Genomic DNA, 24,740 nt, shown 5'->3' with positions numbered 1-24,740 from the left:
CTCCTTGTACAAGCTTTGGTCACCTGACCCAATATCTCCGGAGGGATTTCAGCGATAACTTTGATCCGATTCAAGTTCCCGTGAATCACTTTGGGATGTTGCCTGGTGTTAAAGGCGCTATATCATAGAATCATAGATTATCATTGAATTTACAGTGCAGAAGGAGGCCATTTGGCCCATCGAGTCTGCACCGGCTCTTGGAAAGAGCACCCCACCTCAACCCACACCTCCACCCTATCCCTTAACTCCAGCTAACCTTTTTGGACACTAAGGGCAATTTATCATGGCCAATCCACCTAACCCGCGCGTCTTTGGACTGTGGGAGGAAACCGGAGCACCCGGAGGAAACCCACGCAGACTCCGCGCAGACAGTGACCCAAGTCGGGAATCGAACCTGGGACCCTGGAGTGTGAAGCAACTGTGCTAACCACTGTGCTACCAAGCTGCATATAAATGCAGGTTGCTGACACAGTAAATAAACACTGGGCCAGGCAGAGGGATGGGATTCTGCTGTGTACGTGGCTACATCGATGCAGGAATGGGAGATATTTTAATGGGAGTATCCTATTCCACAATCCGTTGCTGTCACACTGGAGGGGGAGCAGCTTGTCCGTCATTGTGATTTCCACACATCCGACACCTCTCGACAATTATTACAGGATTCACAGAGCGGCCATCTTGAATTTACCATGTGTCATGTGACAAATATTCAGATCTGGGGCATCATTCTCCGACCCCCCAGCGGGTCGGAGAATGGCCGTTGGCAGCCGTGAATCCCGCCCCCGCCGGTTGCCGAAGTCTCCGAAGGGAGAAAAGTTGGCGGGGCGTTAATGGCGCCGCTGCCGCGGAGAATGTCACGGGTCTGCGCAAGGCAGCCGATTTTCGGCCTGCCGATATTCTCCCTTCCGGATGGGCCGAAGTCCCGTCGACGTGATGACCGTTCACGTCGACGTGAATCAAACCTCCTTTTCATCGGCGTGAACCTGTGCTCCAGGCTCACGCCGACCAGCGTGGAGGTGAGTGACGGCCTGGGGGGTTGGCTCTGGGCAGGCGATGGTGTGGCCGCAGTCTGAATGCGTGAGGAGAGGTGTGTCTCGGGTTGTGTGTGTGTGTGTGTGCGGTGGTTAGAGTGGGGGGGTGGTTAGAGTGGGCTGGGCTCCGGGGGAGTGCCGGGTGGGGGGTCCGTGCTGGGGAGGAGGTTGGGGTCCGTGTCGGGGAGGAGGATGGGGGGTCCGTGCCGGGGAGGAGGATGTGGGGTCCGTGCCGGGGAGGAGGATGGGAGGTTGGGGTCCGTGCCGGGGAGGAGGATGGGGGGTCCGTGCCGGGGAGGGGGATGTGGGGTCCGTGCCGGGGAGGAGGATGGGAGGTTGGGGTCCGTGCCGGGGAGGGGGATGGGGGGTCCGTGCCGGGGAGGAGGATGGGAGGTTGGGGTCCGTGCCGGGGAGGAGGATGGGGGGGCAAGTGAGTTGGTCCACCTGGCCAGGTGCCAGCCTCCAACAGTTGGTCCCATGCGGTCCATGCCACCTGGCTGGGGGGAGGAGGGGATATGGGCAATGATGACATGTCGTCGTTCCCCTCCCCCCACCAGGCCGTCATGTTTTCCGATCATCCAGCAATGTTGGCCGCCGTGGCGGCAGCCGCTCATGTCCATGTTGCCCTGGATGAGGAGGAGGAGCGTGCCAGAGAGGCGGCGCAGGCTGCTGCAGAGGGGCAGGTGGCTGCCGCCCAGGCTGGAGGGACACCTGACCGACAGGACGAGGAGGGGGGGGAGGACGTCGCGGCCCCACGGCAACGGAGGCACCCGAGGGCGCCCCGTGTGTACCGGCCCCGGCAGTCATACCAGGACCTCACGGACCGGGAATGCAGGAGGAGACTCCGGATGAGGCGGGAAACCGTGGCACACATCTGCCACCTGCTGGCACACCTGTCACCGCGTGGCACTGGCGGGGGACACCCTCTCCCCGTGTCCGTCAAGGTTACGGTGGCCCTGAACTTTTATGCAATGAGGTCATTCCAGGCACCGAGTGGGGACCTGTCCGGCATATCGCAGACATCGGTGCACCGGTGCATCCGGGCAGTGACAGATGCCCTATATGCCATGGCGCACCGCTACATCCGCTTCCCTGTGGACCGGGCCAGCCAAGGTGCCCGGGCCGTGGGCTTCTCTGCCGTGGCCGGGTTCCCCATGGTCCAGGGCGCGATCGATGGGATGCACGTCGCCGTGCGGCCACCTGCAGATAACAGGGCCGTGTTCACCAATAGGAAGGGGACCTATTCGATGAACATACAGGTGGTCTGCGGCCACCGCATGATGATCCTGCAAGTCTGCGCCCGTTACCCAGGCAGTGTACACGACTCATACGTGTTGTCGCGGTCATCCATCCCCGGCATGTACGAGGGACGCCATCCCCGGCTGAGGGGCTGGTTGCTGGGCGACAGGGGCTACCCATTGCGATCGTGGCTGATGACGCCTATACGGAGGCCACGCAATGAGGCGGAGAACCGCTACAATGATGCCCATGTAGCGACAAGGGGAGTGATCGAGAGGTGCTTTGGCGTGCTGAAGATGCGTTTCAGGTGCCTGGACCTCTCTGGGGGCGCCCTCCAGTATCGGTCAGATAGGGTCGGCCGCATCATTGTGGTGTGCTGCGTCCCGGCTGGCTGGAGACTTTCGACCCATTTTTCCGACGTGACGCAAGTCAGATTTGCGCCGATCGGAGAATTTCGCCCGTGATCATTAAGGAAAGTTCTCGCTAACAGCACCGTTCACTGCCCGGGATAATGATGGTAATTCCTGGATTATTAAGCAGAGGTGTTCGTGTTTCCAGGAAACACAATCCTGCAAATTCCTGTCAGTTTCCATCAACAAGACTGAGAATAAATTATAGATCAGCTGCTCAGTTAGGACGGGAATGATTTAAACAAGATTAAAATGAGAAACATTTCGAGGGTCAGAGCTGAGCTGGAAGATTTACCTCAATTCTCCTGTGATAAAGACAAATATCAGTACTGAGGGAGTGCCGCACTGTCAGAGGGTCAGTACTGAGGGAGTGCTGCACTGTCAGAGGGTCAGTACTGAGGGAGTGCTGCACTGTCAGAGGGTCAGTACTGAGGGAGTGCTGCACTGTCAGAGGGTCAGTACTGAGGGAGTGCCGCACTGTCAGAGGGTCAGTACTGAGGGAGTGCTGCACTGTCAGAGAGTCAGTACTGAGGGAGTGCCGCACTGTCAGAGGGTCAGGACTGAGGGAGTGCTGCACTGTCAGAGGGTCAGTACTGAGGGAGTGCTGCACTGTCAGAGGGTCAGTACTGAGGGAGTGCTGCACTGTCAGAGGGTCAGTACTGAGGGAGTGCTGCACTGTCAGAGGGTCAGTGCTGAGGGAGTGCTGCACTGTCAGAGGGTCAGTACTGAGGGAGTGCCGCACTGTCAGAGGGTCAGTACTGAGGGAGTGCCGCACTGTCAGAGGGTCAGTACTGAGGGAGTGCTGCACTGTCAGAGGGTCAGTACTGAGGGAGTGCTGCACTGTCAGAGGGTCAGTACTGAGGGAGTGCCGCACTGTCAGAGGGTCAGTACTGAGGGAGTGCTGCACTGTCAGAGGGTCAGTACTGATGGAGTTCTGCACTGTCAGAGGGTCAGTACTGAGGGAGTGCTGCACTGTCAGGGGGTCAGTACTGAGGGAGTGCCGCACTGTCAGAGGGTCAGTACTGAGGGAGTGCTGCACTGACAGAGGGTCAGTACTGAGGGAGTGCTGCACTGTCAGAGGGTCAGTAATGAGGGAGTGTTGCTGTGTCAGAGGGTCAGTACTGAGGGAGTGCTGCACTGTCAGAGGGTCAGTACTGAGGGAGTGCCGCACTGTCAGAGGGTCAGTACTGAGGGAGTGCCGCACTGTCAGAGGGTCAGTACTGAGGGAGTGCTGCACTGTCAGAGGGTCAGTACTGAGGGAGTTCTGCACTGTCAGAGGGTCAGTACTGAGGGAGTGCCGCACTGTCAGAGGGTCAGTACTGAGGGAGTGCTGCACTGTCAGAGGGTCAGTACAGAGGGAGTGCTGCACTGTCAGAGGGTCAGTACTGAGGGAGTGCTGCACTGTCAGAGGGTCAGTACTGAGGGAGCGCCGCACTGTCAGAGGGTCAGTACTGAGGGAGTGCTGCACTGTCAGAGAGTCAGTACTGAGGGAGTTCTGCACTGTCAGAGGGTCAGTACTGAGGGAGTGCTGCACTGTCAGAGGGTCAGTACTGAGGGAGTTCTGCACTGTCAGAGGGTCGGTAAAGTTAAAACAAGACCTCTAGGGTTGTAATCTCAGGATTACTCCCTGTGCCACATTCCAGTGACGCTGGAAATAGGAAGATAGTACACCTAAATAAATGGCTAAACTACTGGGGCGGGATTCTCCGACCCCCCGCCGGTTGCCGAATTCTCCGGCACCGGATATTCGGCGGGGGCGAGAATCGCGCCGCGCCGGTTGGCGGGCCCCCCCCTCCGGTGATTCTCCGGCCCACAATGGGCTGAAGTCCCGCTGCTGGAATGCCTGTCCCGCCAGCGAGAATCAAACCACCTCTCTTACCGGCGGGACAAGGCGGCACAGGTGGGCTCCGGGGTCCTGGGGGGGGGCGCGGGGTGATCTGGCCCCGGGGGGTGCCCCCTCAGTTGCCTGGCCCGCGATCGGGGCCCATCGATCCACGGGCGGGCCTGTGCCATGGGGGCACTCTTATCCTTCTGCCTTTGCCATGGTCTCCATGATGGCAGAGGCGGAAGAGACCCCCTCCACTGCGCATGCGCGGGGATGCCGTGAGCGGCCGCTGACGCTCCCGCGCATGCGCCGCACGGCAAAGTCAGTTTTGCGCCAGCTGGGGGGGCACCAAAGGCGTTTCCTGCCAGCTGGCAGGGCGGAAATCAGTCCGGCACGGGCCTAGCCCCTCAAGGTTAGGGCTCGGCCCCTCATGATGCGGAGAATTCTGCACCTTTGGGGCGGCGCGATGCCGGACTGATTCGCGCCGTTTTTGGCGCCAGTCGGCGGACATCGCGCCGATTGCGGAGAATCCCGCCCCTGGTGTAGGACGGAGGGTTTCTGATATCTGGAACATTGGGATCTCTTCCAGGGCAAATCAGACCGGTGCCAGAAGGTCGGGTTGCATCTCAACTGGAGGGGCACCGATGTCCTGGCTGGGGCGTTTGCCAGAGGCAGTCAGCAGGGTTTAAACGAGTGTGGCAGAGGGGGTGGGAACCAGAGCAACGGGTCAGAAAGATGAAATAATTGAGACGAGAGACTTGGGTCAGTAAGACTGAGAGGAAGAGCTGACAGGGAGATGTTGCTGAACACAGTGGGACTGGTGGTCTGAAGTGCAATTGTTTCAATGTGGGACGTGTAACAGGTAAGGCAGATGAACTTAGAGCTCCGATTGGTACTTGGAACTATGATGTAGTTGCCATTACAGAGACTGGCAATCCAGGAAATGTCAGGCCGGTGAGTGGTAGGGAAATTATTGGAGAGGTTTCGAGACAGGATTCACTCCGACTTGGAAATAATTGGAAGTATTATAATCTTTATTGTGTCATGTGAGAGTACCTTTAAGAAATAGGTGTTTATAAATGGGTGCGTATATAAATATCTGTAGTGAGAGTACCTTTAAGAAATGGGTGTTTATCAGTGATGTCAGAGAGTGGGTGGAGCTGGGCTGTCTGTCAGCTTTTTACTTTTGTTTTAGGCTGTTTGCTGCAGGGTGCGTTTTAGTTTTGTTTTCAGAGCTGGATAGCTGCAGTCACAGCCAGAAGGTGTATGAATCTCCCTCTGTAATCTAAAGACTGTAAATCGATCCTTTGGTGATTTAAAACTAATAACAGTAGTGACTTTAACCTGAGCTGCTTCTGGTAAAAGGTGTTTTAAGTCATATGGATGTTAAAAGGAAAGCTTAAAGGATTACTTTGTGTTGTATTCTTTGGGGGTTGTATTTGAATTAATGGTTGCTAAGATGTTCACTGTATGTTTTAAAAAGGTTCACTTGAGTTCATAGAATAAACATTGTTTTGCTTTAAAAAATATTTTTCCATTTCTGCTGTCCCACACCTGTAGAGTGGGCCGTGTGCTCCCCATATCACAATCTAGTAAACGTTGTGGGTCAGGTGAACTCCATGATACACTTTGGGGTTCTCTAAACCCTGGTCCATAACAATTATCACAAGTAGGTTTACATTAACACTGCAATGACGTTACTGTGAAAAGCCCCTAGTCGCCACATTCCGGTGCCTGTTCGGGTACACAGAGGGAGAATTCAGAATGTCCAATTCACCTAATAGCACATCTTTCGGGACTTGTGGGAGGAAACCGGAGCACCCGGAGGAAACCCACGCACACACAGGGAGAATATTCAGACTCTGCACAGACAATGACCCAAACCAGGAATTGAACCTTGGACCCTGGCACTGTGAAGCAACAGTGCTAACCAACGTGCTACCGTGCTTCCCATAGCGAGAGGCACATGGTTTTGTGAAAGGGAGGTCATGTCTCACTGTTCCATACAACCATACATGTGTCATACAACCTGAAGGCTTCTCAATTCACCGGGCGGACCGCACGGCATCATCAGGCAAAGCGAAGGGTGGAGGGGTTTGCCTCCTCATCAACTCCTCCTGGTGCTTGGATGTGGCGACTCTGGCGACGTACTGCTCCCAGACCTGGAATACCTGACCGTGAAGTGCCGCCAGTAATACTTTCCATGGGAGTTCACTTCTGACATCGTCTCGGCGGTCTACATCCCACCTCAGGCAGTAGTGAGGAAGGCGCTGGACGAACTGTACACAGTAATAAACAACTACGAAACAGAACACCCGGAGGCCTTGTTCATCGTGGCCGGAGACTTCAACAAGGCCAACCTCAAGAGTGTACTGCCAAAATTCCACCAGCACATCTCCTGTCCCACCAGAGGCGACAACACTCTTGACCACTGCTACTCAAAAATCAAGGGCGCCTACCGTTCCATCCCCCGACCGCACTTTGGGAAATCAGACCATAAGACGGTGCTCCTTCTCCCGGCATACAAGCAGAAACTCAAGCGGGAGAATCCAGCTAAGAAGGTTGTGCAGTGCTGGTCCGAGGAGACAGAAGAGCTCTTACGTGACTGCTTAGAGACAGTGGACTGGTCCATATTTAACAACTCAGTGACCAACTTAAATGAGTATGCCACCACCGTCACAGACTTCATCAGCAAATGTGTGGACGACTGCGTGCCAAAGAAAGCAGTCCGTGCGTTCCCCAACCGGAAACCATGGCTCAATCGCGAGACTGACTCCCTACTGAAGGACAGATCTGAGGCGTTCAAGGCAGACGACCCTGACCTATACAAGAAATCCAGATACGACCTCCGCAAAGCCATCCGAGATGCCAAGTGAGAATATCAAACCAAGCTAGAGTCACAGACAGACTCTCGGCGGTTGTGGCAAGGACTAAACAACATAACGGGCTACAAAGCGAAGCCGAGCAGTACCTCCAGCAGCAGCGCACCCCTCCCCGATGAACTCAATGCATTCTATGCTCGGTTCGAGCAGGTAACCAACAATCTGCTGTCGAGTGCCCCAGCAGCCCATAACTCACCCATACCCACCATCACAGCTTCCGAAGTCAGATCGGCCTTCCTGAAAGTGAGCGACGGGCCCAGACGGGATCCCTGGTCGTGCACTCAGAGCCTGCGCGGACCAGCTGGCAGAGGTATTCACGGACATCTTTAACCTGTCCCTACTCCACTCCGAGGTCCCCACCTGCTTCAAGAAGACCACCATCATACCGGTGCCAAAGAAGAACCAGGCAACGTGCCTCAATGACTACCGACCAGTGGCCCTGACTTCAGTCGTAATGAAGTGCTTCGAGAGGTTGATCATGAAGCGCATCACCTCCATACTCCCAGAACGCCTTGATGCACTGCAATTCGCATACCGCTGCAACCGGTCCACAGCAGACTTCATTTCCCTGGCCCTACACTCATCCCTAGGGCATCTCGACAACAAGGACTCCTACATTAGACTCCTATTTATTGACTACAGCTCCGCCTTCAACACCATAATCCCAGCCAAGCTCATATCAAAGCTCCAAAACCTAGGACTTGGCTCCCCACTCTGCAACTGGATCCTCGATTTTCTGACCCACAGACCACAATCAGTAAGAATGGACAACACCTGCTCCACAATAGTCCTCAATACCGGCGCCCCGCAAGGCTGCGTACTTAGTCCCCTACTCTACTCCCTGTACACACACGACTGCGTGGCAAAACTTGGTTCCAACTCCATCTACAAGTTTGCTGACTATACTGTGTTGGGTTTAGGTAGGGTGCTCTTTCCAGGAGCCGGTGCAGACTCAAAGGGCCGAATGGCCTCCTTCTGCACTGTAAATTCAATGATAATCTATGATTAATCTAGGACAAAGGTTCGGCACAACATCGTGGGCCGAAGGGCCTGTTCTGTGCTGTATTTTCTATGTTCTATGTTCTATGATACGACCATAGTGGGCCAGATCTCGAATAACGATGAGTCAGAATACAGGCGGGAGATAGAGAACCTAGTGGAGTGGTGCAGCGACAACAATCTCTCCCTCAATGCCAGTAAAACTAAAGAGCTGGTAATTGACTTCAGGAAGCAAAGTACTGGACACACCCCTGTCAGCATCAACGGGGCCGAGGTGGAGATGGTTAGCAGTTTCAAATTCCTAGGGGTGCACATCTCCAAAAATCTGTCCTGGTCCACCCACGTCGATGCTACCACCAAGAAAGCACAACAGCGCCTATACTTCCTCAGGAATCTAAGGAAATTCGGCATGTCCACATTAACCCTTACCAACTTTTACAGATGCACCATAGAAAGCATCCTATCGGGCTGCATCACAGCCTGGTATGGCAACTGCTCGGCCCAAGACCGCAAGAAACGTCAGAGAGTCGTGAACATCGCCCAGACCATCACATAAACCTGCCTCCCATCCATTGACTCCATCTACACCTCCCGCTGCCTGGGGAAAGCGGGCAGTATAATCAAAGATCCCTCCCACCCGGCTTACTCACTCTTCCAACTTCTTCCATCGGGCAGGAGATACAGAAGTCTGAGAACACGCACGAACAGACTCAAAAACAGCTTCTTCCCCGCTGTTACCAGACTCCTAAATGACCCTCTTATGGACTGACCTCATTAACACTGCACCCTGTATGCTTCACCCGATGCCGGTGCTTATGTAGTTACATTGTATATGTTGTGTTGCCCTATTATGTATTTTCTTTCATTCCCTTTTCTTCCCATGTACTTAATGATCTGTTGAGCTGCTCACAGAAAAATACTTTCACTGTACCTCAGTACATGTGACAATAAACAAATCCAATCCAATCCAATCCACTAACTTGACTGAGTTTTTTGAGGAAGTGACAAAGATGATTTATGAGGATAGGGCGGTGAATGTTGTCTGCATGGACTTCAGTAAGGCTTTGGACAAGGTTCCTCATGGCAGCCTGGTGAAGAAGGTGAAGTCACACAGGATCAAGGATGAGCTGGCAAGATGGATACAGAACTGGCTCGGTCACAGAAGACAGAGAGTAGCAATGGAAGGGTGCTTTTCTGATTGGAGGGCTGTGACTAGTGGTGTTCCGCAGGGATCAATGCTGGGACCTTTGCTGTTTGTAGTTTGTATAAATAATCTGGAGGAAATTGGACCTGGTCTGATTCGGAATATTTTGTTTTGTTGATCCAGGGGATGTGAGCATCGCTGGCTGGGTCAGCGTTTATTCCTCATCACTGAGAGCATTGAAGAATGAACAACATAATAATAATAATTATTAGTGTCACAAATAGGCTTACATTCACACTGCAAAGTAATTTTTCTTTATTAATTTCGAGTACCCAATTCATTTTTCCAATTAAGGGGCAATTTAGCATGGCCAATCCACCTAGCCTGCACATCTTTGGGTTGTGGGGGCGAAACCCACGCAGACACGGGGAGAACGTGCAAACTCCACACGGACAGTGACCCAGAGCCGGGATCGAACCTGAGACCTCGGCGCCGTGAGGCAGCAGTGCTAACCACTGCGCCAGTGTGCTGCCCTAACACTGCAGTGCAGATACTGTGAAAATCCCCTAGTCGCCACACTCCGACGCCTGTTCGAGTACACTGAGGGAGAATTCAGAATGCCCAATTATCTAAAAGCACGTCTTTCGTGAATTGTGGGAGGAAACCGGAGCACCCGGAGGAAACCCACGCAGACACGGGGAGAACGTGCAGATTCCGCACAGGCAGTGACCCAAGTGGGGAATTGAACCCGGGCCCCTGGTGCTCTGTGGATCTGGAGTCACATGTAGGCCAAACCAGGGAAGGACGACAGATTCCCTTCCCTGAAGGACATTGGTGAACCAGAGGAGTTTTTGATTTGATTTGATTTGATTTTTATTGTCACATGTATCAGTATGCAGTGAAAAGTATTGTTTCTTGCATGCTGTACAAACAATGCAGACCGTACATAGGGAAGGAAGGAGAGACTGCAGAATAAATGTTAGTTATAGCAAGGTGTAGAGAAAAGATCAACTTAATCCGAGGTAGGTCCATTCAAAAGTCTGATGGCAGTAGGGAAGAAGCTGTTCTTGAGTCGGTTGGTACGTGACCTCAAACTTTGGGATCTTTTTCCTGACGGAAGAAGGTGGAAGAGAGTATTTCCGGGGTGCGTGGAGTCCTTAATTATGCTGGCTGCCTTTCTGAGGCAGCGGGAATTATAGACAGAGTCAATGGATGGGAGGCTGGTTTGCGGATGGATTGGGCTACATAAGACCATAAGACCATAAGACATAGGAGCGGAAGTAAGGCCATTCGGCCCATCGAGTCCACTCCACCATTCAATCATGGCTGATTTCAACTCCATTTACCCGCTCTCTCTCCATAGCCCTTAATTCCTCGAGCAATCAAGAATTTATCAACTTCTGTCTTAAAGACACTCAACGTCCCGGCCTCCACCGCCCTCTGTGGCAATGAATTCCACAGACCCACCATTCTCTGGCTGAAGAAATTTCTCCTCATCTCTGTTCTAAAGTGACTCCCTTTTATTCCAAGGCTGTGCCCCCGGGTCCTAGTCTCCCCTGCTAATGGAAACAACTTCCCTACATCCACCCTATCTAAGCCATTCATTATCTTGTTGTCATGATATTCAAACACACACATCATGATGGACACACTAACAGGCAAATCAGAGTACACAACACCACAACCAATCACAGACAAGAACACCAACCACATAAAAAGCACGAGCACGACACCTGGAGGTCAGTAGGTCTGGGGAGAAGGAAGCATGAAAGAGCTGTTGAAACACCACAAGCAGGGAGCCCCCCACGTGCAGAGTGCAAAGACCAAGTTGTAAATAGTGAGTTTAAATAAACAAGCGTTGTACCATATGCAACTGTGTTGGCTCTTCTGTGTGTTAGAACACCCAACACCACATGGTACAGGAGTGGATCGATACCTGCCTACCAACCTGCCATTCTGGACATGGACCACACCGGCAAACCGCAGCCGATGCAAGTCACGGGGAACCTAGGCACCAACTGGAAGCTCTACAGGCAGCGATTTGACCTGTACATCCGTGCCACCGAAAAACAGAATGTCTCGGATGATTCGAAGATTGCAATGCTCCTCTTCTACGCAGGCCCCCACCCAAATGATGTCTTTAATTCACTGGTGTTCGAGGAAGGCGAAAACCAGGCCAAATATGACACGGTCATCCTCAAACTGGACCAGCACTTTCAAACTGAAGTAAACGAAACTTTCGAAAGATACATCTTTCAGCAACGCCTGCAAGGTAAGGAGGAGCTTTTTCAACCCTTTTTGACGCACCTCCGGATTCTGGCGCAGTCCTGCGGTTACGGCACCACCACAGAGTCCATGATCAGGGACCAGATTGTTTTTGGCGTTGCCTCCAGTGGCCTACGCCAGCAGCTTCTTAAAATAAAGAGCCTCACCTTAGCGTCTGCTGTGGAAGCCTGTGTCCTCCATGAAAATGCTACCTGCCGTTTTGCCCGATTTCAGGCGTCCGAGTTGGCACGGAGGGGGTCCCCAGCCGTCGAATCGGCAAGCCAGGCCGCCCACGACGTTGAACGCATCCAGGCCGTCGATTTCTTCCCGCCCCACGGCCCGGACGACAGCGGCCGCTTCCCGCGCTTTTCGCGGTCTCCCGCGCAGGTGCGCGCCAAGAATAACGGCCACAACGAGGGACGCACTGCGCAGGCGCGCCCACCGCAAGATCGCACTGCGCATGCGCAGTGGCGCAACGAACGCCGTGACGTCATGACGTGCAGCAAGTGTGGAGGTCTACACTTAAAAGGGCAATGTCCTGCAAAATACCAACAGTGCAACAGATGTGCCATGATAGGCCACTACGCAGCCCGCTGTCGTGCGGCTCAACCCATGGATCCGGCGCATCCTCGACAACCTCGCACACGAGTCAGGACCGTCCAGCCCACGCATCAAGACTTCCAGTTAAGTGATGCAGATGACCAGGATGACTTCAGAGTTGCCGTCATTGATGTCAACAAGGTCAATGCCATCAATCCAGACGATGAGTGGTGTGCCACCCTGACGGTCAACCGATCGCGCGTCGCCTTCCGTCTGGACACCGGCGCATCCGCCAACCTGATTGCTTACTCTGCAGTCCAGGCCATGAAGGTCAAACCACTCATCACACCATCCCGGCTTAAGATGGTTGACTATAACGGGAACGTTATCCCGTCCGTAGGATCTTGCCAGCTACAGGTGACTCACAAGAGGTACACGGCCACACTCCCCTTCGAAGTTGTGGGCTCATCAAAGGACTCGTTACTGGGCGCACAAGCGTGTAAGGTCCTTCACCTGGTACAGCGCATCATGTCTCTCTCTCCAGATGAGATATCCGACTTCCCGGATGCTGAGTTCCACGCGAATCTCCATTCCCTCCTCGCTCACAACCAGGAGGTTTTTGAAGGCATGGGGACATTGCCACACACGTACAAGATTCGACTCAGACCGGACGCCATCCCTGTCGTTCACGCACCTCGCAGGGTTCCTGCGCCTCTCAAAGACCGCCTCAAGGCACAACTGCAGATTCTTCAGGACCAAGGGGTCCTATCCAAGGTCGCGGAGCCCACGCCATGGGTCAGCTCCATGGTCTGTGTAAAGAAGCCCTCTGGCGAGCTCCGTATATGTATAGATCCAAAAGATCTGAACAACAACATCATGCGGGAACACTATCCCATCCCGAAACGAGAAGACCTCACCAGCGAGATGGCGCGAGCCAACATATTCACTAAATTGGATGCGTCCAAAGGATTCTGGCAGATCCAACTGGACCCGGCCAGCCGAAGACTATGCACATTCAACACCCCTTTTGGCAGATTCTGCTACAACCGGATGCCATTCGGCATCATTTCGGCATCTGAAGTATTCCACCGCATTATGGAGCAGATGATGGAAGGCATCGAAGGGGTACGTGTATATGTGGACGATATCATCATTTGGTCCACCACTCCGCAGGAACACATGCATCGTCTTCGACGTGTCTTCACCCGCATACGGCAAAATGGCCTGCGTCTCAACCGTGCGAAGTGTGCTTTCGGCCAGACGGAGCTGAAATTCCTCGGGGACCACATCTCAAGGTCCGGGGTCCGTCCCGATGCAGACAAGGTTAGCGCCATCACAGCCATGCCACGACCGGCTGACAAGAAGGCTGTCTTAAGATTCCTGGGCATGGTCAACTTCCTTGGGAAGTTCATTCCCAACCTGGCTTCTCATACAACAAACATGCGCCATCTCGTAAAAAAATCGACGGAATTCAACTGGCACCAGTCGCATCAGCAGGAATGGGAGGAGCTCAAGCACAAACTGGTCACGGCACCAGTGCTGGCCTTCTTTGACGCGACTCGCCCTACAAAGATCTCAACAGACGCCAGCCAATCTGGTATTGGAGCGGTACTCCTGCAAAAAGACAGCACGTCATCATGGGCCCCGGTTGCGTATGCCTCACGAGCCATGACCCCTACCGAACAGCGCTACGCGCAAATCGAAAAAGAATGCCTGGGCTTGTTAACTGGACTGGACAAGTTCCACGACTATGTGTATGGCCTGCCACGATTCACGGTCGAAACTGACCACCGCCCCCTGGTCAACATCATTAACAAAGACCTGAACGACATGACTCCTCGCCTCCAGCGCATCTTACTCAAACTCAGGAGGTACGATTTTGAACTGATCTACACTCCGGGGAAGGAACTCATAGTGGCGGACACTCTTTCCCGAGCAGTGAGCACACCACCAGATGCGGAGGGGTTCGTGCGTCAAATTGAGGCACACGTGACTCTGACAGCAGCAAATATGCCAGCTGATGATCCTTGTCTGGCCCACATACGCGCAGAGACGGCGACTGACCCTCTGCTGCAGCGAGTGATGCGCCACATGACGGAAGGGTGGCTAAAAGGGCAGTGCCCCCAGTTTTATAATGTGCGAGATGATCTCACCAATATAGACGGGGTCCTTATGAAATCGCATAGGATCGTCATTCCACACAGTGTGCGCCAGATGATTCTTCGTCAACTACACGAAGGCCACTTGGGTGTCGAAAAATGCAGACGAAGGGCCCGGGCGGCGGTATATTGGCCGGGTATTAATGAAGACATAGCCAACATGGTGCTCAACTGCACAACCTGTCAGAGGTTTCAGCCGGCGCAACCTCCGGAAACACTTCTACCACACGAGATGGTGACGTCCCCCTGGGCGAAGGTGGGTGTTGACCTATTTCACGCGCTCGGCAGAGATTACATTGTTATTATAGACTACTTCTCAAACTACCCGGAAGTCATGCCTCTCCATGATCTGACGTCGTCCGCAGTCATTGGGGCCTGCAAGGAAACGTTTGCTCGCCATGGCATTCCAAGGACTGTCATGTCAGACAATGGACCTTGTTTTGCCAGCCGTGAATGGTCGTCCTTTGCCGCAGCATATGGTTTCACTCATGTGACATCCAGCCCTCTGCATCCACAATCGAACGGGAAGGCTGAAAAGGGTGTCCACATCGCAAAGCGGCTCCTGTGCAAGGCGGCTGATGCCGGATCGGACTTTAACCTTGCCTTGCTGGCCTATCGATCGGCCCCGTTATCCACGGGCCTCTCGCCAGCGCAGCTACTAATGGGTCGCTCCCTCAGGACGACGGTACCTTCCGTCCTGGCACCGACAACAGACCATGAGGCGGTTCTTCGGGACATGCAACTGCAGCGTGATCGCCAGAAAGGTCGGTACGACACACGAGCGACGGACCTGCCCCCCCTGTCCTCCGGAGACAAAGTACGCGTCCATCAACCGTATGATGGCTGGTCAGCACCGGCCGAAGTCCTCCGACAAGTGGCTCCCCGCTCGTTCCTGGTTCGCATGCCGGATGGTTCCGTGCGTCGCCGCAATCGGCGCGCCCTTCGCCGACTTCCACGTTCACAGCCACACAACACGCCAGATCCTCAACAGGCTTCCGAGGATGACTTTGTGGAGCTGCCGCACATCACGCCCTTTCCATCGCCACCCATGGCCATGCCTGCACAGCAGCCGGTGGTTCTTGATCCACCCTTAAGGCGGTCAACCCGAATTCGTCGCAAACCCATTAGAATGGACTTATAATACAGTTCATATGTTTAATAAGTTGGACAATTTTACATGATAACCTGTTGTTGTTTATCGTTCCAGATGTCGTCTGACTGGACAACTGTTCAAAATTTTTTTTCTTCTTCTCTCGTTCGCATTTCTGTTATGTTATGGTACAACTGGATTCATGTGACGCACTCGACATCGCCCCATGTACATAGTTCCGTCATAGACACATGCTGCACACGACACACACACACTCTTAGATGCACTCACGTCACGATCATATTTATTACCACGTAGGCACATATCTTTGTAAAAAGGGGGGATGTCATGATATTCAAACACACACATCATGATGGACACACTAACAGGCAAATCAGAGTACACAACACCACAACCAATCACAGACAAGAACACCAACCACATAAAAAGCACGAGCACGACACCTGGAGGTCAGTAGGTCTGGGGAGAAGGAAGCATGAAAGAGCTGTTGAAACACCACAAGCAGGGAGCCCCCCACGTGCAGAGTGCAAAGACCAAGTTGTAAATAGTGAGTTTAAATAAACAAGCGTTGTACCATATGCAACTGTGTTGGCTCTTCTGTGTGTTAGAACACCCAACACCACACTTGTAAGTTTCTATTAGATCTCACCTCAACCTCCTAAACTCCAATGAATATATGATGTGGAGATGCCGGCGTTGGACTGGGGTGAGCACAGTACGAAGTCTTACAACACCAGGTTAAAGTCCAACAGGTTTGTTTCGATGTCACTAGCTTTCGGAGCGCTGCTCCTTCCTCAGGTGAATCCTGAGGAAGGAGCAGCGCTCCGAAAGCCAATGAATATAATCCCAGGATCCTCAAACGTTCATCGTATGTTAGGCCTACCATTCCTGGGATCATCCGTGTGAATCTCCGCTGGACCCGCTCCAGTGCCAGTATGTCCTTCCTGAGGTGTGGGGCCCAAAATTGCTCACAGTATTCTAAATGGGGCCTAACTAATGCTTTATAAAGCTTCAGAAGTACATCCCTGCTTTTATATTCCAAGCCTCTTGAGATAAATGACAACATTGCATTTGCTTTCTTAATTACGGACTCAACCTGCAAGTTTACCTTTAGAGAATCCTGGACTAGGACTCCCAAGTCCCTTTGCACTTCAGCATTATGAATTTTGTCACCGTTTAGAAAATAGTCCATGCCTCTATTCTTTTTTCCAAAATTCAAGACCTCGCACTTGCCCACGTTGAATTTCATCAGCCATTTCTTGGACCACTCTCCTAAACTGTCTAAATCTTTCTGCAGCCTCCCCACCTCCTCCATACTACCTGCCCCGCCACCTATCTTTGTATCATCAGCAAACTTAGCCAGAATGCCCCCAGTCCCGTCATCTAGATCGTTAATATATAAGGAGAACAGCTGTGGCCCCAACACTGAACCCTGCGGGACTCCACTCGTCACCGGTTGCCATTCCGAAAAAGAACCTTTTATCCCAACTCTCTGCCTTCTGCCTGACAGCCAATCGTCAATCCATGTTAGTACCTTGCCTCGAATACCATGGGCCCTTATTTTACTCAGCAGTCTCCCGTGAGGCACCTTATTAAAGGCCTTTTGGAAGTCAAGATAGATAACATCCATTGGCTCTCCTTGGTCTAACCTATTTGTTATCTCTTCAAAGAACTCTAACAGGTTTGTCAGGCACGACCTCCCCTTACTAAATCCATGCTGACTTGTCCTAATCCGACCCTGCACTTCCAAGAATTTAGAAATCTCATCCTTAACAATGGATTCTAGAATCTTGCCAACAACCGAGGTTAGGCTAATTGGCCTATAATTTTCCATCTTTTCCCTTGTTCCCTTCTTGAACAGGGGGGTTACAACAGCGATTTTCCAATCCTCTGGGACTTTCCCTGACTCCAGTGACTTTTGAAAGATCATAACTAACGCCTCCACTATTTCTTCAGCTATCTCCTTTAGAACTCTAGGATGTAGCCCATCTGGGCCCAGGGATTTATCAATTTTTAGACCTCTTAGTTTCTCTAGCACTTTCTCCTTTGTGATGGCAACCATATTCAACTCTGCCCCCTGACTCTCCGGAATTGTTGGGATATTACTCATGTCTTCTACTGTGAAGACTGACGCAAAGTACTTATTCAGTTCCTCAGCTATTTCCTTGTCTCCCATCACAAAATTACCAGCGTCATTTTGGAGCGGCCCAATGTCAACTTTTGCCTCCCGTTTGTTTTTAATGTATTTAAAGAAACTTTTACTATCATTCCTAATGTTACTGGCTACATTCACAACCTTTTGTAGTTTCCTGCGGTCTTGGGTAGAGCAGGATCCATACCAAGCTGTGATACAACCAGGAAGAATGCTTTCAATGGTGCACCTGTAAAAGTTGGTGAGGGTCGTAGCTGACATGCCAAATTTCCTTAGTCTTCTGAGAAAGTAGAGTCGTTGGTGGACTTTCCTAACTATAGTGTCGGCATGGGGGGACCAAGACAGGTTGTTGGTGATCTGGACACCTAAAAACTTGAATCTCTCGATCCTTTCTACTTCGTTCCCATTGATGTAGACAGGGGCATGTTCCCCACTACGCTTCCTGAAGTCGATGACAATCTCCTTCATTTTGTTGACATTGGGGGAGAGATTTTTGTTGTCGCACCAGTTCACCAGATTCTCTATCTCATTCCTGGACTCTGTCTCGTCATTGTTTGAAATCCGACCCACTACGGTGGTGTCATCAGCAAATTTGAAAAAATGAAAATCACTTATTGTCACAAGTAGGCTTCAATGAAGTTACTGTGAAAAGCTCCTAGTCGCCACATTCTGGCGCCTGTTCGGGGAGGCTGGTACGGGAACTGAACCATGCTGCTGGCCTGCCTTGGTCTGCTTTAAAAACGAGCTATTTAGCCCAGTGTGCTAAACCAGCCCCGATTTGAGAATCGAGTTGGAGGGGAATTTAGTCACACAGTCATAGGTGTGTAAGGAGTATAGTAGGGGGCTGAGGACACAGCCTTGTGGGGCACCGGTGTTGAGGATGATCGTGGAGGAGGTGTTGTTGCCTATCCTTACTGATTGTGGCCTGTGGGTTAGAAAGTTCAGGATCCAGTCGCAGAGGGAGGAGCCGAGGCCAAGGCCACTGAGTTTAGGGATGTGTTTCATAGGAATGATGGTGTTGAAGGCTGAGCTGTAGTCGATAAATAGGAGTCTGACATAGGTGTCTTTGTTATCTAGGTGTTCCAGGGTAGAGTGCAGGGCCATGGAGATGGCGCCTGCTGTGGACCTGTTGCAGCGGTAGGCGAACTGTAGTGGATCAAGGCAATCCGGGAAGCTGGAGTTGATTCGTGCCATGGCTAACCTTTCGAAGCACTTCATGATGATGGATGTCAGAGCCACTGGACGATAGTCATTAAGGCACGCTGCTTGACTTTTCTTTGGTACGGGGACGATGGTCGTCTTCTTGAAGCAGATAGGGACCTCAGATTGTTGTAAAGAGTGGTTGAAGATGTCTGCGAATACCCCCGCCAGCTGATCCGTGCAAGACCCGAGTGCTCGTCCGGGTACCCCATCCGGGCCACTGGCTTTCCGAGGGTTGACCTTCGAGAAGGCTGCTCTGCCGTCTGCAGTGGTGATCTCAGATACAAGTTCATCCGCAGCTTCTGGGGTGGAGGGCTCGCTCTCGCTGACCTCTTGCTCAAGGCGGGCATAGAATGTGTTGAGCTCATCAGGGAGGGGTGCATTGGAGCCGACGATTTTACATGCCATCATCTTGTAGCCCGTTATGTCTTGCAGACCTTGCCATAGTCGGCGGGGATCCGTGTGGCTAGCCTGGGACTCGAGCTTGGTCCGGGACTGTCTTTTGGCATCTTTGATGGATTTCCTTAGATCATATCTGGCTTTCTTGTAGAGGTCAGGGTCGCCTGACTTGAGCGCCTCAGACCGAGACTTCAGCAAGCAGTGGATATCCCTGTTCATCCGGGGTTTCCGGTTGGGAAACACGCGGATTCGCTTCTTTGGCACACAGTCTCCGACACACTTACTAATGAAGTCAGTTACTGCCGTGACGTACTCGTTCAGGCTGGTCGCAGAGTTTTTAAATACAAAAATCGACAATGGTTTTTACAACAATCAACAATGGTTTCATGGTCATCTTTAGACTTCTAATTCCAAATATTTTTTTATTGAATTCAAATTTCACCATCTGCCATGGCGGGTTTCAAACCGGGATCCCCAGAGCACGACTCTGGGTCTTTCGATTACTAGTCTAACGACATTACCACTACGCCATTGCCTCCCCTTGACAACATTGCAGGCGACACAAAGGTTGGTGGAATTGTGGATAGCGATGAGGACAGTCAGAGGATACAGCAGATATAGATTGGTTGGAGACTTGGGCGGAGAGATGGCAAATGGAGTTTAATTCAGACAAATGTAAGTAATGGATTTTGGAAGGTCGAATACAGGTGGAAAATGTACAGTAAATGGCAGAACCCTTGAGAATATTGACAGGTAGGGGGATCTGGGTGTACAGGTCCACAGGTCACTGAAAGGGGCAACGCAGGTGGAGAAGGTAGTCAAGAAGGCATACGGCATGCTTGCCTTCATTGGCTGGGGCATTGAGTATAAGAATTGGCAAGTCATGTTGCAGCTGTATAGAACCTTAGTTAGGCCACACTTGGAGTATAGTGTTCAATTCTGGTCGCCACACTACCAGAAGGATGTGGAGGCTTTAGAGAGGGTGCAGAAGAGGCGCAAAGATAAGGTCACCATCTTTACCCAAAGGTAGGGGAGTCTAGAAATAGAGGGCATAGGTTTAAGGTGAGAGGGGAGAGATACAAAAGGGTCCAGCACAGGAACTAGGATGGTGCCTGGTATGGAGGGCATTCGTGATAAGGTCATAAGAACATAAGAACTAGGAGTAGGAGTAGGCCATCTGGCCCCTTGAGCCTGCTCCGCCATTCAATGAGATCATGGCTGATCTTTTGTGGACTCAGCTCCACTTTCCAGCCCGAACACCAGAGCCCTTAATCCCTTTATTCTTCAAAAAACTATCTATCTTTATCTTAAAAACATTTAATGAAGGAGCCTCAACTGCTTCACTGGGCAAGGAATTCCATAGATTCACAACCCTTTGGGTGAAGAAGTTTCTCCTAAACTCAGTCCTAAATCTACTTCCCCTTATTATGAGGAGAGGTTGGATAAACTTGGTTTGTTCTCACTAGAACGACGGAGGTTTAGGGATGACCTGATAGAGGTCCACAAAAGTATGAGGGGCATGGACGGAGTAGATAGTCAGAAGCTCTTCCCCAGGGTGAAAGAGTCAATTACTAGGGGGCATAGGTTTAAGGTGTGAGGGGCAAGGTTTAGAGGAGATGTGCGAGGGAAGTTTTTTTACACAGAGGGTAGTGGGTGCCTGGAACTCGCTACCGGAGGAGGTGGTGGAAGCAGGTACATATGATAATGACGCTTAAGGGATGTCATATACATGAATAGGATGGGAATAGAGGGATATGGATCCGGAAGTGCAGAAGATTTTAGGTTAGACAGGCAGCATGATCAACGCAGGCTTGGAGGGCCGAAGGGCCTGTTCCTCTGCTGTATTGTTCTTTGTTCTTTGCTCTTTGTTATCTGTTGCAAAGAAAAGCTCTCCACCCTCTCCAATCTTTCCTCGGAGCTGAAATTCTCCGTTCCCACCACCACCCTGGTAAATCTGCTCTGCAACCTCTCTGGTTTGTTGACATCCTGCCGGTAATGCAGTGACCAGAGCTGTGCTCAGTATTTGAGCTGTGGTATAACTGGAGTTTTATCCAGTTTGAGTGGAACCTCCCTGTTCTTATATCCAATACCTCGGTTAATAGAGAGAAATATTCCAAACACCTTCTTCAAACCCCCTGATCTACCTGTCCCGCTCCCGCCAGGGGCGTGTTCACTACAAGGTCCCTCTGTCCCTCTACATTTCCCAGTTTGCTGCAGCTCATACCTGTCCCGCTCCCGCCAGGGGCGTGTTCACTACAAGGTCCCTCTGTCCCTCTACATTTCCCAGTTTGCTGCAGCTCATTGTGTTTCCGCTCTCTTGTTTATCTTCCCCAAATACATTTCTCTCAATTCTCCAGATGGAATTCCATTTGCCATTGTTCTGTCCACCTGACCAGGCCGTTGCTATCTTGCTGCTGTTGACAGATTTCTTCCTCAGAATCAACCACACGGCCGATTATTCACACTCGCTACATTTAAATCACAATCATTGGTAGATGCGGTGAGCAGCGAGGGAGTCCTGAGCCCTGTGGGATCCCACTGGAACCAGTCTTCCAGTTACAAAATCACCCGTCGACCTTTACCCTTTCCACTCCTATCTCTGGGACAATTTTGGATTCAAATTGAAACGTTCTGATGGGATTTTAATTTTCTGAGCAGTCTGTCATGTGGAACATTCACAAAAACCTTTCTAAAATCCATGTAAACCACATCCACCACATTACCCTCATCAACCCTTCATGTTATCTCCTCAAAATATTCAATCACATTTGTCAGACTCAGCCTTCCTTGAACAATCCACGTTGCTTTTTATTAATCCAGGTCTTTATAAATAAGGATTTATTTTGTCCTTCAGATCTTTTCCCAATAATTTCCCCACCATTGAGGTTAGACTGACTGATCTCTAATCACTTGGTCTGTCCGCTTCGCCCTCTTTAAACTACGGCAGAATGATAACTGATCCCCAATCCTCTGGCACCAAACCCCAGCGAAACATCTCGAAACCTCAACGAAACATCTCCACATCTCCACATCTCAGCAAAACATCTCCACATCTCCACATCTCAGCGAAACATCTCCACATCTCAGCGAAACATCTCCACATCTCCACATCTCAGCGAAACATCTCCACACTTCCGCACCTCAGTGAAATATCTCTAAACCCCAGCGAAACATCTCCACACTTCAGCGAAACATCTCCACATCTCAGCGAAACATCTCCACATCTCAGCGAAACATCTCCAAACCCCAGCGAAACATCTCCACACCCCAGCGAAACATCTCCACATCTCAGCGAAACATCTCCAAACCCCAGCGAAACATCTCCACACCTCCACATCTCAGCGAAACATCTCCACAACACGACATCTCAGCAAAACATCTCCACATCTCAGCGAAACACGTCCACACCTCCACATCTCAGCAAAACAGCTCCACATCTCAGCGATGTGGAGCACGATAGCATAGTGGTTAGCACTGTTGCTTCACAGCTCCAGGGTCCCTGGTTCGATTCCCGACTGGGTCACTGTCTGTGCAGGTGCTCCGGTTTCATCCCACAGTCCAAAGATGTGCGGGTTAGGTGAATTGGCCATGATAAATTGCCCCTTAGTGTCCAAAAAATGTTAAGTGGGGGTTACTGGGTTACAGGGATAGCGTAGATATGTGGGCTTCAGTAGGGTACTCTTTGTAAGGGCCGGTGCAGACTCAATGGGTTGAATGGCCTCCTTCTGCACTGTAAATTCTATGATTCTATGAAACATCTCCACATCTCGTTCATTCTGTTCACCCCCATCCAACATTTCACACTCCTTCCCCTTAACTCCAATGTCTGCTTCATCACTCTCTCTCTCTCTCTGAAGATTAAAGCAATTTATTAGGATAGAACATAGACAATAGAACATTACAGCGCAGTACAGGCCCTTCGGCCCTCGATGTTGCGCCGACCTTTGAAACCACTCGAAAGCCCAGCTACACTATTCCCTTATCGTCCATATGTCTATCCAATGACCATTTAAATGCACTTAATGTTGGCGAGTCCACTACTGTTGCAGGCAGGGCATTCCACACCCTTACTACTCTCTGAGTAAAGAACCTACCTCTGACATCTGTCCTATATCTATCTCCCCTCAATTTAAAGCTATGTCCCTTCATGCTAGCCATCATCATCTGAGGAAAAAGGCTCTCACTGTCCACCCTATCTAATCCTCTGATCATCTTGTATGCCTCTATTAAATCACCTCTTAACCTTCTTCTCTCTAATGAAAACAGCCTCAAGTCCCTCAGCCTTTCCTCATAAGATCTTCCCTCCATACCAGGCAACATCCTGGTAAATCTCCTCTGCACCCTTTCCAATGCTTCCACATCCTTCCTATAATGCGGCGACCAGAACTGCACGCAATACTCCAAATGTGGCCGCACCAGAGTTTTGTACAGCTGCAACATGACCTCATGGCTCTGAAACTCAATCCCTCTACCAATAAAAGCTAACACGCCTTCTTAACAATCCTATCAATCTGGGTGGCAACTTTCAGGGATCTATGTACATGGACACCGAGATCTCTCTGCTCATCCACGCTACCAAGAATCTTACCATTAGCCCAGTGCTCTGTATTCCTGTTACTCCTTCCAAAATGAATCACCTCACACTTTTCTGCATTAAACTCCATTTGCCACATCTCAGCCCAGCTCTGCAGCTTATCTATGTCCCTCTGTAACCTGCAACACCCTTCCGCATTGTCCACAACTCCACCGACTTTAATGTCATCCGCAAATTTACTCAACCATCCTTCTACGCCCTCCTCCAGGTCATTAAAAAAATTAACAAACAGCAGTGGCCCCAAAACAGATCCTTGTGGTACACCACTAGTAACTGAACTCCAGGCTGAACATTTCCCATCAACCACCAAACACCTTCTTACAGCTAGCCAATTTCTGATCCAAACTGCTAAATCATCCTGAATCCCATGCCTCCATATTTTCTGCAATACCCGATCGTGGGGAACCTTATCAAACACTTTACTGAAATCCGTATACACCACATCAACTGCTTTACCCTCATCCACCAGTTTGGTCACCTTCTCAAAGAACTCAATAAGGTTTGTGAGGCACGACCTACCCTTCACAAAACCGTGTTGACTATCCCTAATCAAATTATTCCTTTCTAGATGATTATAAATCCCATCTTTTATAATCCTTTCCAAGACTTTGCCCACAACAGAAGTAAGGCTCACTGGTCTATAGTTACCGGGGTTGTCTCTACTCCCCTTCTTGAACAAGGGGACAACATGTGCTATTAATTGAGCTCAATGCTCATCTCTTCTCTCCAGACACCTATTTGGTCTCTAATTGGTCCGTCTCTTTCCTTAGTTATTCACTTGTTCTTTATA

At 51.1% G+C, this 24,740-nt stretch overlaps 1 protein-coding gene across 1 annotated transcript in view; it reads right to left on the bottom strand.

Annotated features, from left to right (window-relative positions):
• Positions 1-24,740, bottom strand: part of LOC140426008 (netrin-G1-like) — a 262,666-nt gene that overhangs the window by 185,473 nt on the left and 52,453 nt on the right. The gene's annotated exons all lie outside the window — the stretch shown is intronic.

The sequence above is a fragment of the Scyliorhinus torazame genome, chromosome 7 (assembly GCF_047496885.1).
Source record: "Scyliorhinus torazame isolate Kashiwa2021f chromosome 7, sScyTor2.1, whole genome shotgun sequence".
In the NCBI taxonomy this organism is placed as follows: domain Eukaryota; kingdom Metazoa; phylum Chordata; class Chondrichthyes; order Carcharhiniformes; family Scyliorhinidae; genus Scyliorhinus; species Scyliorhinus torazame.
Note: the sequence above shows the minus strand (reverse complement) of the source record. Positions and strands in the feature narration are given on the sequence as shown.